This window comes from Adiantum capillus-veneris, chromosome 10, assembly GCF_014529385.1.
Source record: "Adiantum capillus-veneris isolate H3 chromosome 10, ASM1452938v2, whole genome shotgun sequence".
In the NCBI taxonomy this organism is placed as follows: Eukaryota; Viridiplantae; Streptophyta; class Polypodiopsida; order Polypodiales; family Pteridaceae; genus Adiantum; species Adiantum capillus-veneris.
Window position 1 is genome coordinate 30090099 of NC_140940.1, and position 17960 is coordinate 30108058.

The 17960-nt window shown below is 43.0% G+C and overlaps 2 long non-coding RNA genes across 2 annotated transcripts; both read right to left on the minus strand.

Moving 5' to 3' along the window:
• Positions 1-15154: 15154 nt before the first annotated feature.
• On the minus strand, positions 15155-15981 carry LOC147448628 (uncharacterized). The gene is made up of 2 exons (XR_015189512.1): positions 15674-15981; positions 15155-15597 (listed from the first exon to the last, which is right to left on the minus strand). It is a non-coding gene; the product is annotated as an uncharacterized LOC147448628 (long non-coding RNA).
• On the minus strand, positions 15977-16357 carry LOC147448629 (uncharacterized). Its single transcript, XR_015189513.1, has 3 exons — positions 16261-16357; positions 16101-16180; positions 15977-16020 (listed from the first exon to the last, which is right to left on the minus strand). It is a non-coding gene; the product is annotated as an uncharacterized LOC147448629 (long non-coding RNA).
• Positions 16358-17960: the final 1603 nt, after the last annotated feature.

Here is a 17960-nt window from a genome sequence, read left to right on the forward strand (position 1 = left end):
CAAATCCTACTTTGACCATACCATGCTGTTGTATAGCCTTATATAAGCCTGCTAGTCAAGTTTGGTCCAATTTGGAGTTGATTTGACTTGAAAATTCATCAGATCGGACATCTGGCTTCTGAAACAGATTTTTGATCATTTGGCCAGTCTATAGGTGTCATAACCAAAAAGTAAGGATAGCTTTGAGTTCAAAACATCAAGGGGAACCTGTGGTTCAAATGTTAGCCCATTCTGAGCATTTAGACTTGATCTGTAGCGTCTGAGGGTGGTAAGGTATCAACGGAGGGAAGCGTAAACCAATCAGACCCACCCTAGACCTTTGACTGTTATCCCAGAAGACGAGTCTGACTCTTCTTCAAAAAAATCCTTTAGAGTCATGACAAGCATTAAGCCAGGAGTCAAGGTTGTAAGTGACAACAAAGCGGTAAGACCTTCTAGAATGGCTGAGGGGAGGTCAAGGAAGTTGTTGTATGTCAAGATAAATGACTATAATGCTCATATTTACCAAGACGAGGAGAACTACTACTACTATCTTGTAGGAGATACCAATTTGGAGATCTTGCCTATGATTCCTATAACATGGGAAGGTGATAGGTGGGTAGACAATCAAGGAAGGAATTTATTTAGGACTCCACATCCTAATGAAATAGATTCTTTTGGTGAACTTCAAGAATCATTGATAAATCCAGAGCCAGAAGAGAGACCACCTATGATTATAGAGGGTGAATTTAGGAACATGAGCCATGTGGTAAGGGTGGATATAGACCAGGAGGATGTAGGAGTTTACAAATACTTTGATCCTCGAACGTCTACTTCCTTCTATTACAGGTGCTTGGATTCTAGAATCCATGAGCTGACGAAAGAGAAGACCTTGTACGTGTATATTATAGAGGGTCGTACAGATGAAGCTACGCTGATGATAGATAAGTACCGACGACAGTACACCAGAGCCCTGATGGAGGACCTCACAGACGTGACGATTGCAGGACAACCAGCAGAGGTGGTGCTTAGACCAAGAAAAGCACGAACAACAATGAGAGAATTGATGAAAATGTTTTCTGCTTCTATGAGTACATTAAAAATTGGTTCAGACTCGAGAGGGAAAGGGAAGATACCTACAGAAAAAGGAGAGACCGCAAAGGTCAAGGCAGCTAGACCAACCATGACCACAAGTCTGATAGATGAGCCTATGTACGAGAGTGGTGGACATATAGTCACTTGAAGATGAACATGTCTCCACATGCAAGATCGATGGTATCAGAAACAACAGGGCCTGAGCCTAGGAGAATTGAGACGTTGGTACCCATAGCTAGAGGACTAGATAGAGGACTAGTTAGAGGACTAGTTAGAGGACCTATGATGGGGCATGGCGTAGATACTCTATATCTTGCAATGCTTGCATTATGAGGAAGAGGCTTAGGTGGAGACAAAATGTTTCATGAGAGGGTTCTGAGGACTTCACAAATAGCTAAGTGGGTGGGGAAAATGTTTTCGCGATCAGGAGACCCATGTTCCCATGTGTCAACATTTGCTCAAGTGATAGAGGTCAAGAGCATCGACAAATTTAGGACGTATTACCAAGAATTTGGGCTAACTCTAGAAGGAAATGCGGTGGATTGGTTTCAATCATTGCATTTTGATGAGTTCTATGACTTAACGATCTTCTTTGAAGAGTCTACACAGGAGTTTTCAAGGAGAGGTATTAAGCATAATACCTTCTCTCTGATACACAACTTCAAGCAAGAAACGGGAGAGTCGGTTAAGAATGTTGCGGGGAGAATGAAAAGATATGTAAAGAGATATCCTAGGGAAGAACTTCCAAGGGAAGAGAGATGAGTGAGCAGGTTCATTGAGGGCCTAAGAAGTGAGATGCTCGAGAAAGATCTGTACATGAGGGGATGTCGAACACTAGAAGATGTCACCAAAATTGCTATTGATTTGTTTGACAACTGCAAGATCTACGAGGAAGACATCTTGGATACGAATTCAGATCAAAAAATCACTAAGACGACAGAGGTTCCATAAGTAAAGTCAAATCCAAGGGCAGGAGCGGTGGATTATGAGCAGTTGACTGAGGAGCTTCTCAAGAAGGTAATGCAAGTTCAAAAGCCTTTGCGACGATGCTACACGTGTGGTGGAGATCACTTGAACAAGGATTGTCCCGTGTTGCCACAACCTCCAAAGCAGAAATGGTGTGCCATAGAGCAAAAATATACGAATTATACTACGAAGGAGTGCTACTATAACAAAGGGTATGTTAGGGAAAGAGCAGCAATGCCACAGGGCCCCGTAGCACCACCACCACCACGATTTGCACTAGGACATTACCAGGGTGCAGCAGAGCATCAATTAGACTTGTGGTCATGGTCGGCCGACTTGATCCTTGCTGTTTCCCCTCTTTCTACAAGAATCTTTCCCTTACCTCTCAAGTCAGAACCGATTTTCAAAGCACTCATGGAAGCAGAAAGATTTTCACTCAATTCTCTTGTTGGCGTTCGTGCTTTGCTCGGTCTTAGCACCACTTCTACTGGTTGTCGTGCGATTGTCACCTTTGCTCCCCAAAAATTGTCACAAAATTTCCGCAATCAAGTCTTATATCTAGCTCCTTGTTCTAAGACTTCTGGACTATTTGACTAAAATTGTGACGTGGTGCACATGGGCATCAAGTATATGAACCTCCTGTAATATCCACAATGTCCCATAAAGGACTGTACTTCCTTCATGTTTCTTGTCCTTGGCATTTCTATGATGACCTTGATCTTATCGAGATTTGTCTACATGCCATTTTTTGACACTATGTCCCCTAAGATTCTACCCTGTCTCACCATGCAGACACATTTCTATAGGTTTAGGTAGATCTTGTAAGTCCTGCACTTCTCAAAAACCTTCCTTAGATGCTCTATGTGTTCCATCCTCAAAAGAGAGTATACACAAAGTTCATCCATGTAGATTTCCAAGAATATCGGTAGATATTCTTTGACAGCGTGGCCCATAAGCCTTGGAATGTCGCGGGGGCATCTGTAAGGCCAAAAGGCATTACTCTGAAAGCGTATATGCCAAATTGTGTGGTGAATGCCATCTTGTGCTTATCTTCTTGCGCTATGGCAAGTAGATAGTAGCTTGAAAACTCATCCAAAAAAGAATAATCATGTTTCCTTGCTACTCTTTTGAGAAGATGTTCCGTGATAGGTAAGGGATAATTGTCCCTTATCGTAGCGGCATATACCTTCTTGATATTGATGCATACTTGCAATTTTCCGTTCTTTTTGGGCACAATCACGATTGGTGACACCCAGTCGGTATGCTCTATCTCATAGATAAACTTAGCTTCCTTAAGCCTATCTATCTCCTCCAAAGCAGAAATGGTGTGCCATAGAGCAAAAATATACGAATTATACTACGAAGGAGTGCTACTATAACAAAGGGTATGTTAGGGAAAGAGCAGCAATGCCACAGGGCCCCGTAGCACCACCACCACCACGATTTGCACTAGGACATTACCAGGGTGCAGCAGAGCATCAATTAGACTTGTGGTCATGGTCGGCCGACTTGATCCTTGCTGTTTCCCCTCTTTCTACAAGAATCTTTCCCTTACCTCTCAAGTCAGAACCGATTTTCAAAGCACTCATGGAAGCAGAAAGATTTTCACTCAATTCTCTTGTTGGCGTTCGTGCTTTGCTCGGTCTTAGCACCACTTCTACTGGTTGTCGTGCGATTGTCACCTTTGCTCCCCTAAAATTGTCACAAAATTTCCGCAATCAAGTCTTATATCTAGCTCCTTGTTCTAAGACTTCTGGACTATTTGACTAAAATTGTGACGTGGTGCACATGGGCATCAAGTATATGAACCTCCTGTAATATCCACAATGTCCCATAAAGGACTGTACTTCCTTCATGTTTCTTGTCCTTGGCATTTCTATGATGACCTTGATCTTATCGAGATTTGTCGACATGCCATTTTTCGACACTATGTCCCCTAAGATTCTACCTTGTCTCACCATGAAGACACATTTCTATAGGTTTAGGTAGATCTTGTAAGTCCTGCACTTCTCAAAAACCTTCCTTAGATGCTCTATGTGTTCCATCCTCAAAATAGAGTATACACAAAGTTCATCCATGTAGATTTCCAAGAATATCGGTAGATATTATTTGACAGCGTGGCCCATAAGCCTTGGAATGTCGCGGGGGCATCTGTAAGGCCAAAAGGCATTACTCTGAAAGCGTATATGCCAAATTGTGTGGTGAATGCCATCTTGTGCTTATCTTCTTGCACTATGGCAAGTAGATAGTAGCTTGAAAACTCATCCAAAAAAGAATAATCTGAATGGTGAACTTCTTGAAGTGTGAGGGTACACTAATGTTGTCTTTTTTGTGTTCCTCACTCTCCATCTCCGTTGTCCACACCTCGCTTAAGGTTTTATTAAGCTCCTTGTACTTTTTCTATCTCTCCACCTTGGTCCATGGGGGATCTCCAATCTTGATCACCTCTGGTTTGCCTGGTTTCTTGCCTCCATATTCTGACCTACTTGTTTCCCTTGCTTGTTTCCATTGGTTCCTTGCGGTTTCCCTTGTTGGTGCATCCTTAAGCCCTAGGAATCTTCCTGTTATTTTATCCTTGGCACAATCAGTTGCATTTACTAGCATCAAGAACTGTGTTTTCCCTTGAATTTTGGGCATAGGGTTTGGCCTTGGTTGATTTACCATCCTTTTGCTCCTTTAGTGACGTTGGTGTTTAGGTTTTTGATTTGGAAAATCATAAAACTTTATATCTGCTCTACTACTGGTTCCTCTAAGTCACTGGGGCCTTCTGAGCACTTGTCATCTCCCTCATCCTTAGGATCTAGGAGCTCAAAGGAGTAGTAGAACTCATCATCTACCTCCTTTTCTTCCTCTTTCTCTTTTATTTTGTCCTCTTGGCTGGTTTCAGGAGTGGTTTCCTCGGAATCCAATACCGTATTCACCATATAATATGGTACCAAATCATAGGCTTTCTCGTAACAAAATTTTGTTGTTGGCTTGGCTTCAATGGCACACACACCAAGGGTAGCTAAAATCTGCTCCCACTCTAGCGGCTTTAATGCATCTTCAGGGAAAGGCTCTAGGATGTAGTCTTTATCTTTAATTGCCCTTCTCAAGATACACTCCTCTCATTTCAGACTTGCGCATTGCAAAGCTCCACACATCTACAACTCTTTTGGTTGTCCTAGCCATGCGGGAACTTTTTATCCTACCACGGTAGTTGAATCAAAATCCTCAACCGGCGTTCTCGTTAAGTCTCTGTGGTCCTTCAAATTTATTATAGTGGTCGTTTCCATGTGGCGCAAACAAATTAATATAATTATAACCCCAATCCAGGACCATTTTCAATTGTTGCATGAAGGGTCGTCCTAAGATGATGTCATAATTATTTTTCTTGCCAAAATTCACAATTGCAAACATATCTTCGTATTCGATTCCACATGATGAAACTACCACTTTTGTAGGAGCCCTAAGGGTTTTTTCATATATCCATCTGCAAGCTGCAGCTTCATTCTTATAGCCCTTAGTGCAGGTTTTTCCCACTTTTTCCATACTTCCTTGGTGGCTATGGAAACTCCTACCCCTCTATCTAGGATTGCCAATTTTGTTACACTTTCACATTCTACCGGAAGTGTGGTATTTCCTTCTTTGCCTTCACAATAATCTCCTACCTTGTTTAGAGGTATTGGATTTGTATTTGCATACGACTTCACGAGTTCCTGCATTCCTTCCTTGATTTTCAATGTTGGATCCGTCACTCCAAACTTCTCTAGGCATTCTCTCACATTTGAACACATGCTTGGTCGGATTCTCAATAATTCTGCCAATGTAATCATGCAAGTCACTGATGTTGATAGGATATCCACTAGCCCCTTAGAATCTATGACTTTAGGTGCTAGATGTCTGTGAGAGGGCACAACTCTAATCTTGAATTTGACCTCATACTCACCCATGTAGGATGGTAAAGTCCTCAACAAATGTGATCTGCTCTCCATGGATACCTCTGAACCTTTATCTCCATAATACGACTATAATTCAAGGTTCATTTGTGACCTTGTTTCAAACTCTTCTATGGGAGCAGAAGGCAATGTCGAGCACTTCCATCTTTAGCGTCTCTAACTGCTCTCCACAATTCCTCTGGCCATTGATCCTCTACTATCGGTTCATACAGAGGAAAATCCCTAAATGATTCATCCATAGTGTTAGGAACAATCCTTGGATCCTCTAGCTCTAGCCTTGGTTCTGGCTCCTTATTTTCTTGCCTAGGTTCTTTTAGGTCTTTTACCTCTTTCCCTCTTGGTTCTTCTGTCTTTGAAGGCTCTGGTGCTAGTGGTTGTGATGGGATGACTACCTTTTCTCTAGGGGGTACAACTAGAGGTTCTAGCAAGGCTTGGGCTACTTGCACCATTTTTTGACACATTTCTAGCCTTTGATTTTCTAGTTCCGCATATGGATGTGTCTTCCATTACTGTGCTTACGTTTGTTTTGTCTTGAGCCTAGTTTTGTACGCTTGTAGGAGGGCATCCATGTGCTCGTGCACTTTATCTACTAGAATTGATCCTCTTGAGCTTGCACTTTTTGGCCCTTCTATCGCTATCCGCCCTGGTGGGGTAGGAAGAACTTCTTTCACCCTTGGCGTGGTTTCTACCTCTTGTTTCTTGAGCTTTTCCTTCGTTTTCTCAAGCTCCTCTGCTAGGGTTTTCTGTTCGTGTTCCTTCCTAGCTTTCATCCTATTTTTCCTAGCCTTCCATGTGTTTTTGTGACTTCTCGTCCCTTGGTTAGGTGTCTCTTCCCTTGGGGATGCCTCACTTTTCTCTTCTACCGCTTTTGGGCATGTGCTCTAGTCACTACCTGGACTAGTATCGCTTTTTTGTTCTCTGAACCACTCGTAGATGGAATAGCCTCTATGACATTCAATGTGGATTTCCTTCTTGGATCTCGGTGCTTTGGCAATCTATAATCATGTGGGTGACCCCACAATCTGTGAAATAGGAGTTTATTCTCACGATTTTCTTTTGAGGACAATCCTTCATCAAGCCACTGCATTTAAAACAAGGTCCTCTAACTGGTGGGGATGCCCCTTACATCGGCCTTTGTGGATAAGTAGGTTTTAGTTTCATGACTCCACCATTTGCTATGAATAGCAATGTCCGTTCATCCGTTTGGTACCTACCTTCCCTGGTTGTAATTATTTCAGACGTGCTATAGGACTAGTCGTACTCCAAGGTTCTGGCGTAAAACATTCTTTAGAGGAGTGATATCCATGATGTCCTCCACTCGATTCCTCGTAGTATGCTGGACTAGTTACTAATGACTGCTCATTTGATTCTTCCATTGTAGGCGCATATCTAACTACAACAGGCCTTTCTCCTGGTAAGGGAGGTTGTTTCCCTAACACTGGTTGGGGGCTCTCTATTCCTACAAGTCCTGGCAAGTTTCTAATTGCATATCTCGGTGGTGGTGGTGCATGAGCTTGTGCTACTTGGGCCTGTGGCACATACTGTCGCTCTCATACGTACCCTTTGTTGTAATAGCACTCTTCAATCGTATGGTTTGTCCACTTTTGTTCTACCGCACACCACTTCATGGGCGGTCTCAATGGTTGTTGAGGGAGCTTTGGAAAATGTTGTGTAAGGTGATCACCTCCACACATATAACATCGCCTTGGTTGTCTAGGAGGTGACTACATCCTTCTAACCACTTCCTCTATTAGCTTTTCTTGGCTAATTGGCATCTCAGCTTTCGGTGTTGCCTTGGTAGTTCTAGTGGCACTGTTTTGTGAGGATGCATCATCATCTATGTCTCATGGATCCCCACTGCCGTAAACTGCACAGTTGTCCCCTAGGTATAGGGCTTCTTTCACTAACTCGTTTAAGGTGGCACATTGTTTCATATGCAAATCTTTCTGAAGACCCGCATTTCTGAGCCCTTGGGTAAAAATAAGCATCAGCCCTGACTGCGTTGGTAGTTCCTCTTTCGGACAAAATTTCACGTATCTCTTGAGTCTCAAGGCTGCTTTTCTTACCGTTTCTCCCTCCTTGAACTTATATATTTGTGAGACCGTATTGTGGGCGATTCCCTATTGGGAGAATTCCTCTATTAATTCGTCAAACATTTCCCGGATCATCGCAAACTCACGCCTCTCGACCGAATCAAACCATGTAGCAGCGTCGTCTTCTAACGTTAAACCAAATCCGGGAAACTACATGGGAAAATCAATGACTTCCTCTGTGTAGATTACTCTTACAAAAGCTGCTATGTGATCCCTTGGATCTTTATCTCATGAATATATTTTGTTGACCCATTTTTGGACTTGGGAAGGCCTAATTCTCCTATGGTCTATTACCCTCATCATTTGCTCTCCCAATTCTCCTCTCATTGGTACTCCTGGTCTTATTCCTTGGATTGGATCTATTTCTCTCTCATCCTCCAATCCATGTCCTCTTTGTGGCCTAGCAACGGGTCTTTCTAGCCTTGGCGTTCTTTCTGCCATAGCTCTTTCTACTGGTGGTGTACCCATTATTGCCATATCTGACACGTAGGCCCTACTTTCACCACGGTAATTGTACGATGATGGTGGTGGTGGTGGTTCTTGTGGCCCTGACATGACTGTATATCAACTTCTAATGTGGCTTCTCTCTGGTGTGTCATCTCTGTGCAACCAAGAGTTCAACAATTGCGTGTCTACAATAGGCTCAAAAGGTGTATGCATTGTATGCCTTGGCGACTTACTCTTTTCCTCTCCATTTGGCTCGTGACAATATCCATCTCATCTCCAAAAGGGTTAGTACTTTGGATGGGTGTTGGTCTAGTTCTTGATCTTAATCTTGGAGCAAATCCTAGTGCTCCTTGGATAGGCATTATTTCCATCTCCTTAAGATCTATGGGCTTGTATTCATGTTCGTACTTGTCTGCATAAATGATATTGCTTCCATGGAACATCTCGTAGGAAAATAGGTACAAAACACTTTCCATACCCGACTCTCTAGGATAAGGTTCTATGCAATGAAAATAGGATTTGGTACGTCCCTCTTCGTGCTTGTAGATTCCTTTTTCTCCTAGGTCCGTCATGACATGTTTTACCTTCTTCTTGAAGATACACATGGCATTGGGAAGATCCACATGTGGTGGCATGTCCGCTTGCTCCATAACCATCTTCCCTCTTGCGACATTGTCACCAAACTGATTGTAGTTTTCGGGGTCTCTGACTATAAGATAGTGTACTCCCTCATTTTCTTTATACCTATCGCCATTGTCATAAACTTGAACATTAACCAGACCTCTAGCAGGTTTTTCTTCAATGCAAACACACTTGCGACCCTTACCATCAGCATAAATACGGGCTCCATGTGTGTTTGTCCCTACAAAGAAAATGGTGGTGTACCTTGGCACTTGATACATGCTTGCGAAGGTACTACCTCCTTCCGCTATGGTCGATAATTGGTTTCCTATGCGTGGGTCAGCCATAACGTAGAGCGAGTGTTCCGAAGGTGTCTCATTACCTTATTCTATGATCGACGCAAGGGGATCTAACCCTGCTTGATTCACGCTCTCTTCTGTGGACACTAGGCTAACTTGGTAACCTCCTGCCCTGAGATCTCTCGGCAAAAGTCTATCTAACTGCAAATACATGAATTGACAAGAAAAAGTTGCTTTGCAAACCCAACCTCTTACCTAGTAGGTCGGCTAGCAGTCTTTCGCGTCGTCACCTTGCTTTTGAATGCTCTTGATACCTATTTTTAGGAAAATTGATAAAAACTTTTCCTCTTAACCGTTTAAGAGTACTCACTGCAATTTACACACAAAAATGTACAAAAATTACCAAAAAATTGCAGAATTTAGACCAAAAACTGTGCACTTGGTCTTGAATCTTTCACGGAGTGTTTGACTATGATTCTAGAGCTTGTTTTGAACAAACAAGTTACTGATAGGACCCTCTCAATGAGTATTATGCCCTAGTATGGTCACAGTCTAGAAATTGTCAATATGGTAGCAACCGCGATTGGTGCCAAAATGGCCAGTTTGAAGTGTAGTCAATTCTCTGTGATTCTTGATTTTATGTTGAGTCTCACGAGCCTATGCACTAAGCATTTGGACCCCTTTTAGGCAGTTTTTGGGTCAAGATACTATTTAAGACACTGAATTGCTCTTTGGGCTATTTGGAGCTCTTCCACTTGTCCAAACTTTATGGGGAAAGTTGATATGGAGTCCTTATGATGTCAAGAACCGTCTAGTATGCTTAGATTTCCCAAATGATGAAAATGTCACCAACCGAGGTTGGCATAACGTTGCAAGGTCACAACTTGCAGTAATACTCTTCCAAGGTCGACAAATATTGTCTCAGCCTAAAGAACTCATTCATCTTCAAAGCTTCATGTGCAGGAGGTAAATATCTTTCCTTTAATTGCTTGCTTTATCTCGATCCAACTCTGGGAATTTTCAACTATACCCATATCACGACAATGATGTTTCCACCAGAGCATGGCTTCGCCTGAAAGTCGAAACAAGGCTAACATCGATCAATTCGCAGCTGTAGTCTTTACTGCCATGAAGTAATCATCCATAGCTTCGATCCAAGCCACTACTTCATTCTCAATATCCTTTCCTTCTCCCTTAAATAGGGTGGTTGCATTTGCTTAAGTAGCAGTTTCAATTCTTGAACTTCCGTTTATCTTGGGGGTTTCCCTGACATGTAAGTGTTTATCGGCATTCTAAAAAAGATAAGGTGAAGAGATGCTAAACGTTTGAAGTGGTCTTCAATCTTTCCGTGATGAGATGAAACGTTGTGACTTGCTGGCCTTAAGGGGGGAGGGGAATCCAATAGGATTCTCCTTAATGAATATCCTGCATATATGTTCACGATTCCCTCATTGATGGTGGTGTCATATCAGGGAAGGGGCGGCAGACGCAGACATTTTTGCGCCAGTTCGAGGGGGGGGAGACGCATGTCTTTTGTGTGTGCTTTGCGCACAGGAAGGAGCAGGGCCAGTTCGACGCCGTCGGAGGCAGAGGTGGGGTGCAGCCCTGATACAGACCCTTCTCTCTCTCTCTCTCTCTCTCTCTCTCCCCCTCTCCCCTCCTGGGATTAAAGAACTTTCTTCAGATCCTCCACTCTCTCTCTCTCTCTCTCTCTCTCTCTCTCTCTCTCTCTCTCCTGGGATTAAAGAATTTTCTTTCGTTTCTTCAGATCCTCCATCATCTTACGTCGGTTGAAATCTGTCCGGTTGTGCTTCTCCATCCTTGTGTTAGAATGTTTCTAACATTGAGTAATTTATCATAAGCCTTGCGAATCTTTAGAATATCATAAACCTTTTGGAGCCTTTGAAACTCCACAGCTGCGAAGGGGTCATCGCGCCTCTTGTCTGAATGACAGAGTAGAGCTCTTTGTCGATACGATTTTCTGATTGCTTCGAACGAAACTTCAGAGCCTCCTTCTAAACCAGTCTTAAATCTAAGGACTGAGTAAGGATCCTCTTGCTCCTCTATCGTTTCGTTAACCAGTTCGAGTAAAGTGGTAAATTATGAGAACAATTCTATTTTAGTAAGGAAGAATTCTACACTAGTGTATGCTATTGTTGCTGCCATTGATTGCGGTATAACCAATCCGTCTATTCTCGACGATGCCTAATAATAGGTGACGCAAAGATCCGATTGTTGCTTGGAAGGTCATGGTTGAGAGATGCCAACATGAAACATGATTGGAATAGAGATAGAATCTGCTCTAGACATATGATAGAAGTCTCTTTTTAATGAAGGTTGATGCCATTTCAGAGCATGAAAGAGACATATACATCTATGACTATGGTTCGCAGATTTCTTGGTGCATGCGTCTTTTACCTTATATGGATTTCACGTTATGCACATGTAGTGGATCCTCTTTACCAGCTTTCAAGGGGTAGGGAATGGTCATTTACTGACCATTCCCCATAATATTGACGACCCCATGGTGACCGGCGGAGGCCGGGAGCCATGGTGGGAGTCAATATTATGGGAATGGTCAGTAAATGACCATTCCCGGCCGTCAAGGTCGTTGGGAGGGGGGCCAACAAACTACCATTGCCCACGTATAGTTTGCAGTAGGTTACAGTCAACGAGCTCAACCGGTTGCATGCGCAGCAATGTCAGAGCACACATGTCAGGTAGAGCCCACTTGCCTTCATAGAGAGTTCCCGTTGCTGACTTGGCATATTTTCATTGATACAGTGGTTAATTACGGGTGCTGACAGGGCGTGCAATCATTGGCAATGATTGCAAGGAGGTTGACGAATTTATTACGAGTGCTGATGGGGCTCACGTTCATTGGCAATGACTGGAAAACATTCTGTGCGCTGACTTGTTAAGCAGCCTGTATGTTTCCTTGAGCTGAGTTGGCAGAGCTTAATTGAATGCATGACAAGGACATTCTGTGTGCTTACCTGGCAGCAATCGGGCGGCTGGTGGAGTCGATTCCGCTCAGGAAACGCCAGGGGATGGAGGGCCAGGATCCCCTGCCCCGCGACCAGCGACCTTGACGGAAGAATAAAAAATTTTAGTGGGAAGAAATGCATACGTATACTATGAGAAAAATGAAAAGGTTATTGCTTTCATCACCAAATTTAAGGAAGGTGGATTATGTGTGTGGATGACCTATGATTGTAATAGTGGATACTTTAGCCCTACAAGTACTAGATGGGCAATAAAATAGGATGATGAAGAAGGAAATAGGCATGTGGTGACATTTGGCACTAAGATTCTAAATGCTCGCCAAAGAGACTATCCGTAGATCAACAGGGAGTTGTGGGGAATGGTGACTACTTTGAAGTGTGATAAAGAATATCTTAGTGGTGTATATGTGCTTGTGGAAACATGTTGTTTGCCACTAATTGGGATTCCTCACCCACCAATTCCCTATTCATCAGTTATGGAACCTTCTTCTCTCACTATACCACTTCCATCCCTTCCTACTTCTATACCAACCATGAATCCAATAGTGCCCAGTTCCCTATCTGTACCACGACCGGAATACCAACTCCTGTGTCTTTTGCAGAACCTTCATTATTGGGTGGAATTTTCCATACTATGGCTTTTGCACGATGAAAGATATCAAAGCTCTAATCTTCTTTGATCCTAGAGCTACATAAAATTTCCTTTCTCAGGATTTTGTTAAGCATTTGGATATTTCTTGTACTGATCATGGATACATTGATGCTCAACTCGCTAACTGGAGATTTAACCCTTGCTACACCACTCATTGGAGCTCTACCATTAAAAATTCAAGGATTTTCTGGATTAGCTAGTTTTTACATCATGAAGCTACCTGCTTTTGATGTATTATTGGGAATGCCTTGGTTTTATCATACTAGAGCAATTTTGGATGCCCACAACAAAAAGATCACTCTTCAACATCGTGGCAAACAACTCATCTTGAATGTGAAGCTCAATGAGGACATTGCGAAGGAGCATTAAATCTATTTTACGAGATTGTTGATTATCTGATACTATTGCTGTCATATATTGATTTCTTTTTATAAATTTTGCTACCGTTATTAATAATCTCTTGCAATTGTTACAACACAAGAAAAATAAATTAATTGAAAACTTTCATTTTTACATTTTGTAATGTTTGTGATTCGAAACTGAGAATGAGGGAAAGTTCTTAGTGATTGTGAAGATGAGGGAAAGTCTCCATACGGATACAAATAGTCTTTGAGAAAGAAAGTTTTTCACCATGTCTATAACAAGACTATAGATGAGAGAAAGTCCATAGTGATTATGGGAATGAGGGAAAGTTTCCATACGGTTATAGATGTAATGACTGATATGCCAAGCTATAGATGAGGGAAAGTTGAATGCTCAAATTTTGTAAACATCATGCAACGCAGGAAAAGCCCGGTTCATTTGCAGGCCCCCCCCTCCAAAGTGCCACCACCTAATGCAGAGATATTGCAGGTGCCTAATAGCTACAGTGGATGTGGCTTGCTCATGTATGACGAAGAGGCGTTGGGGATATTCATACTCCCCTGTGGACATGCTTACCACATATATTGTTTTGCCTGTTGGTAAAGAGGGAAGAGCTTACTTTTTGGGCGAGCTGCTTTTGTCGAGCACTTTTTGGAATCGGACGAGCAGATTCCCTCACTCACTTTGCCTTCCCTCCTCAGTCACTCACAAAATGTCCCCTCTCTCTCTCTCTCTCTCTCTCTCTCTCTCTCTCTCCTACAAACAAATCCAACACAACATCTCCCATCTCTGTAAAGATCCCTACTAGCCACCTGCAAACCCATGCCAAGCCTAAGTCTTTTTGGTGACAATATTGAACTTAAAACTCGAGAATAGGATTCAAACTACCTGGAAAACATAGGACTCCTCTTAGTGCCTCTACGGAATGGTTTGCCAGTGTGATCAATCATCCAAGGTGTGGGCTCTGCGCCCCCTGGCACCTGCTCCTAGATGATATCGTCATCATGTGAGAAGCCACGTACATCAGTTGCAATCTCTCTAGCTGCGCGATCATATCTAGGAAGCCTGCTCCCAACACTCCTGGGGGGTGTGAATATGACCAATAACAAAGTGCCAACCTACAAAGAACATTAACTGTAGACCACTTTGTTGACTGAAACAAGTTGACGCGTCACAACCCTAAACCAGTAACTCACCGCCTCTACATAGTCCTCAATCGTGGTGTAGCTAGCCTTTAGAAGCCGCATGTGTAGACTCCTGAGTAGGCAAAGACTCGTTGAATCTGCCTCCAAACTAAGATGACAAGATGCTCTGCACAAAACGTCGCTACAATCTTGCCACCTGACAGTAGAAACTCAGCCACAATATAGAATGCAGCATCCACAAAGTTGCTATCCCACTGGTTCCACAAAGGAACTCCGCCGGTACCAGGCATATGTGGCCTCGTGTGGGTGGGAAAGGCCGTATATACCAAATGCACACCACCCAGCCTGCTGCTCGGATCCATCCATCCTTTCTCCATCAGAGATCCTAGGAATGTACGCACAGTACAGAGGCACCTACACAAACTCTAACTTAGCACTGCTGAAACCTTCAATTACATTGCTAAGATGTTTGGGGCATGGCTTACCTATCCCTGCAGAACACATCAGGAATAACATCTACAAGCCTCTTCACATTGGCATGCACTGCAAGATGGTGCGGCTGATGTCCATGTCTGTATGGTAAGGATATAACGGTGATTTAGGAAATACAACAAGGTTAAAGAAGACCATCAAAATGTACATTGGTAGAATACATGTAGTGTTGTCCATAAACAGTTTGTGGGAGCCCTATTGGAGGTCTACCCTCTGATGGTGCAGGTGGAGGAGACTCCAAAATAGTCCCTGGCGATGGAACGGAGAGAGACACGGATGGTGACCTCCACGCACTCCAATCACTACGGTTGTCCTCTATAGAGTTTGCTCACTATCACTAGAGTCCTCCTTCCTTCTAGCTCTCTTTTGCCTCTTACTAGGCAGATCAACAATCGTGGGGGCCTAGCTACCTGACCCTTCTTGGTCGGAGGTTGCTTGCTTGTGTTGGGAGAAAGGGCATCTTCAGGCTCCGCAACCTGTTTTTGTGCACCTCGATGTTTCGCTATTGACAAAATAGAGATATTAGTTATATCCATTAATCCATGGATGGCAAAGGCAAATTTTAGAGAGTTCTTTACCTGCGTCTAGCTCTGCCTCCTCAACTGGATACTCTCTGTCCGGGTAATCAAGCCACCAGGGACAATTCCCCATGATGTTTTAGAGCGAAGATCATCTATCCATGCATCCGGGTATAAGCATGTCTTCTCTCTCTCCAAACGTCACCATGAATCACTAAGGTGCTCGGGAATGGGGTATACCAGGGCCTCTCTCCACCACCTATTTGACACTCAAGTATGTTAAATACAATGATTCACATAACCAAGATACTTCAGTTAGCATATACGCAAAAGACAAACCAATAGAACAAGCGGCGTGTTGTGCAGGCGAAGTGGGACTGCTCCTCCAGCTCGTGTGTAGACTTGATCTGTTCATTCCATTTCCTAAAGGCCTTGTCAAAATGCTTTATACGATAGGTCCTCAATGCTTGAGTGAGTGAGCAACCACCTTGTTATTTGGCTTTCACGTGTAGCTTGACAACATGCTGTTTCTCAGACTCCATCTTCTCCACCATCTTGAGCACTCACCTGCCAAATTAGAATGTGGTAAAAACAATGGTTGCATAAAATCAACAATCCTAATTACCAAAATAGAATGCTACTCTCACCTTTCAAGTTGCCACCAATAGACATGGTAACAAATCCATTGGCTCCAAGTCTTCTCCGATAATCCTATGCCCACCTCCTTTAGATATGATTCCCCGGCTTGGAGCATGTCAAGTAATCGGCACTTTCTCAGATAGTGACGAAGAAAATGTAATTAATTAAAGCACGAAGAGTCAACATAAGTGCAAGAAAAATATCCTAACTTACTCTTCAAAAGTGATGCGTGCTCGTGCGACCTCACACACTCTGAACGTGTCATCTTTGTAGACCTCTAATCCCAACTATTGTATGAGATGCACCTCCAAAAAAACTCATGACCATTTTCTGGATTGGCAATTGTGGCTATCTCAAGGCCTTTGCGAGTGAAATGTTGCTCCGTTTGAGACAATGCCAAAGCAAAACTCCCCTCGTATGCATTTGGTGCCAAATTGTAGTCAAAGCTCCCGTTTGATGGCAGGCCATTGATTTTGCCATTGTACATGGCATTGAACTCATCCTGTGGTTGGACAATAGTATACTCAAAACTTGAGTGCAATGAAAACATACACACAAATCGGCTATGATTCTTACACATATCTTCCAAATAAGTTGAGCTAGAAGAGGCATGGGAAACTTGAGCCATTTTGATTTATTGGGGCCTCTGAAATGCAAAGCCTTCTCAGCCGCTGCTCTATCACTGTCAAAGAACTTATGGAGAAGGGAATTTGGATCTGTAGTACCTATTTTCTGCATCGTGAATATTTCGTGCGCAGTTGTGTGAGGCACTGAAATCCTCGTGGCCCTACAAAATGAATGTGCGTAAGACAAGGACTGCGAATGTCGCAGCATAAAAACATGCGTAAATAAAAAAAACTTACTTGTTTATCATGCCCAACACCAACAAGAACTCCGCTTTCTCTTCTGGTTTGAAATCAACGAGCACACACTCCACCCGAGGTGCCTCTTCGATAGGGATGTTGTTTTCATTCATCCAACGCATCCATGCCTCCAATCTGTGATTCCCATCCCAAACAACAAAGTCTCAGCCATATGACTAAGCTCAGGGATCAAGCAGAGCTCCTCATCCAAGTGGTAAGACATCTGCAAGTCTCGAGCAGGATGCCCACGACGAACAAACCACATGTGATCTTCTCTCGGAATGCACTCAGTCACAATAAACTTGGCTATGGTGTGGCGATAACCTTTTTCTACAATAGAATGTTGCAGATCGATCACATAGTCATCATGTGTGCGTATGGCAGGTTTTGAGAATAACCGACAAAGAGGTAAGCATATTAGTTTGCTATGGTGGGCAACTCGGTGTGCATCTACCCAACCAAAGGAAATATGCTTGTTGAGCATGTTGTTGGCTTGGAGTTGGTCTTGTACTTCGGCTTGAAGAGCAGGATTACGCATAGCCTCTTGAATTCTGTGCACAAGATAGCTGACAAGCCCTAAACCTTCATTAGTTACATTATCATGTGTTAAATCAAGAGCATCCATATCTACTTGATTTCCTTGATTATTTTGAGCCATTGGGTGCAAAGTTTTATAGTGTGTGTTCCTTTCACTAGATAGCATGCACAAAATTTTCCTACTCTTGTAGCTTCTCCTAGGACTTTTCCTCTTAAGCAAGAAGAGAATAAACCTAGTGCTCTAATACCAATGACATAGAATTGGTCTTAATTCCTTTTAGGCATAGCGGAAATTAGAGTAGAGAGTA